We start from the raw sequence: 3,254 nt of genomic DNA, 5'->3' as shown, positions 1-3,254 counted from the left end.
CGCTACACCTCCACTCGCCCTCTCATACACCCCACCCCCTCCCTCCCTCTCCTACCCCCTCCCTCCCTCTCCTACCCCCTCTCTCCTACCCCCTCCCTCTCCTACCCCCTCTCTCCGACCCCTTCGACTTTACCCCCTCTCTCTCCTACCCCCTCTCGTCTACCCCCTCTCTCCTACCCCCTCTCTTCTACCCCCTCTCTCCTACCCCCTCTCTCCTACCCCCTCTCTCCTACCCCCTCTCTCTCTTCTACCCCCTCTCTCCTACCCCCTCTCGTCTACCCCCTCTCGTCTACCCCCTCTCTCCTACCCCCTCTCGTCTACCGCCTCTCTCCTACCCCCTCTCTTCTACCCCCTCTCGTCTACCCCCTCTCTCCTACCCCCTCTCTCCTACCCCCTCTCGTCTACCCCCTCTCGTCTACCCCCTCTCTCCTACCCCCTCTCTCCTACCCCCTCCCTCTCCTACCCCCTCCCTCTCCTACCCCCTCCCTCTCCTACCCCCTCTCTCCTACCCCCTCTCTCTTCTACCCCCTCTCTCCTACCCCCTCTCGTCTACCCCCTCTCTCCTACCCCCTCTCTCCTACCCCCTCCCTCTCCTACCCCCTCCCTCTCCTACCCCCTCCCTCTCCTACCCCCTCCCTCTCCTACCCCCCTCTCTCTCCTACTCCCTCTCTCCTACCCCCTCTCTCCTACCCCCTCTCTCGTACCGCCTCTCTCCTACTCCCTTTCTCCGACCCTTGTTCTACGACTCCCTCGACTCAACTCTGCGCACTCCTGCTCAGCTGCACGTGATTCCCGGGGTCTACACCGGCAGGGGAATCGATTTTCAGTAATCGGTTAGTGGACGAATCCCGTGGGCGATTCACTCGCGGCACCCACCTAAACGCGCACGGAAGAGTGGGGAATCGATTCCGCGTTGAGTCGATTCCAAAATGGATTCTCACGAGCCGGGTTTTAAAAGGCGGATGTCGGAAATCGGCCGGAAGTGGATTTAAATAAACAGCGTGACGTCACACTCCCGACGAGCCCCCCACTCCACACTACCCCCCCCACTCCACCTAGCCCCCCCCACTCCACACCCTAGCCCCCCAATCAACCCTAGCCCCCCACCCCACACACTAGCCCCCCACACCACACTACCCCCCCCCACTCCACACTACCCCCCCCACTCCACCCCCCCCCCCCACTCCACCCCCCCCCCACTCCACACCCCCCCCCACTCCACACCCCCCCCCCCACTCCACACCACCCCCCCTCCCACTCCACACTACCCCCCCACTCCACCCCCCCCCCCACTCCACACCCCCACCCACTCCACCCCCCCCCACTCCACACCACCCCCCCCCCCCACTCCACACTACCCCCCACTCCACACCCCCCCCCACTCCACACCCCCCCCACTCCACACTACCCCCCCACTCCACCCCCCCCCACTCCACCCCCCCCCCACTCCACACCCCCCCCCCACTCCACACCCCCCCCCCACTCCACACCACCCCCCCCCCACTCCACACCACCCCCCCCCCCACTCCACACCACCCCCCCCCCCCACTCCACACTACCCCCCCACTCCACCCCCCCCCCACTCCACACCCCCCCCACTCCCACCCCCCCCCCACTCCACACCCCCCCCCCACTCCACACCCCCCCCCACTCCACACCACCCCCCCCACTCCACACCACCCCCCCCCACTCCACACTACCCCCCCACTCCACACCCCCCCCCACACCCCCCCCCCACTCCACACCCCCCCCCCACTCCACACCACCCCCCCCCCCACTCCACACTACCCCCCCCACTCCACCCCCCCCCCCACTCCACACCCCCCCACACTCCACACCACCCCCCCCCCCACTCCACACTACCCCCCCCCCCCCCACACTACCCCCCCCCCACCTGCCCACTAGGTGGGGAATAGCAGCCAAAGGCGAGAGGGCGCCAGAGCGTGGAGAGAGACGCGACACGAGGAGGAGGGGGAGGGGGCTGGCGGATGAGAAGACATCGCATTGCAGCTCAGAGGTATCGCTCTGAGCTCATCCAGCAGTCGATCGACCACGACCGCGATCACACCGAGAGGATGGTGTAGCTGCACGTAGATTAGAAGGCACACACACACACGGGGTAAGAGATCGTCACATAGACCGTGGCTGATAATGAGTTCGTTGATGTTGGTGATGATGGTGCCTCTCCGCGTCTCTGTTGGAGCATCGGTGTCCATTCGTGTCTCCGTCTCTCTGATGCCTCGTCGGTCTCGCCTCCGTGTCCCCCGTGTGTCTCCTGTGTCCCCCGTGTGTCTCCTGTGTCCCCCGTGTATCTCCCGTGTCTCCCAGTGTGTCCTGTTTTCCTTTGTCTACCCCGCGTCTCCACCGTTGCTCTGTCTTCCCGCCTCGGCGTGTCTTCCCTCTCTGTGCCTCCCCGTGTCTCCCTCCCCGTGTCTCCCAGTCTCAGTGTCTCCCTCCCCGTGTCTCCCTCCCCGTGTCTCCCAGTCTTCCCGTGTCATCCTCCCCGTGTCTCCCAGTCTCCCCGTGTCTCCCTATCCCCGTGTCTCCCTATCTCAGTGTCTCCCTGTCTCCCCGTGTCTCCCTCTCAGTGTCTCCCTTCCCGTGTCTCCCTATCTCAGTGTCTCCCTCCCCGTGTCTCCCTCCCCGTGTCTCTCTCCCCGTGTCTCTCTCCCCGTGTCTCCCTCCCCGTGCCTCCATCCCCGTGTCTCCCTCCCCGTGTCTCTCTCCCCGTGTCTCCCTCTCACGTGCCTCCATCCCCGTGTCTCCCTGTCTCAGTGTCTCCCTCCCCGTGTCTCCCTCCCCGTGTCTCCCTCCCCGTGTCTCTCTCCCCGTGTCTCCCTCCCCGTGTCTCTCTCCCCGTGTCTCTCTCCCCGTGTCTCCCTCCCCGTGTCTCCCTGTCTCAGTGTCTCCCTCCCCGTGTCTCCCTCCCCGTGTCTCCCTCCCCGTGTCTCGCTCCCCGTGTCTCGCTCTCTCCGTGTCTCCCTCTCTCCCCGTGTCTCCCTGTGTCCCCCCGTGTCTCCCTCCCTGTGTCTCCCTTCTCCCCTGCGCATGCGCGCTGCTCTCTCCGCCATCCCCACTCATAACGCGCTGCTGCTTCTGATGACGATGTGGTGGTGGTGATGGTGGTGGTGATGGTGGTGGTGATGATGATGTGGTGGTGATGATGTGGTGGTGATGGTGGTGGTGATGATGATGTGGTGGTGATGATGATGAGGATGTGGTGGTGGTGATGTGGTGGTGATGGTGGTGGTGAT

The sequence above is a fragment of the Lampetra planeri genome, chromosome 27 (genome assembly GCF_965212315.1).
Source record: "Lampetra planeri chromosome 27, kcLamPlan1.2.h2, whole genome shotgun sequence".
Classification (NCBI taxonomy): Eukaryota; Metazoa; Chordata; class Hyperoartia; order Petromyzontiformes; family Petromyzontidae; genus Lampetra; species Lampetra planeri.
Note: the sequence above shows the minus strand (reverse complement) of the source record.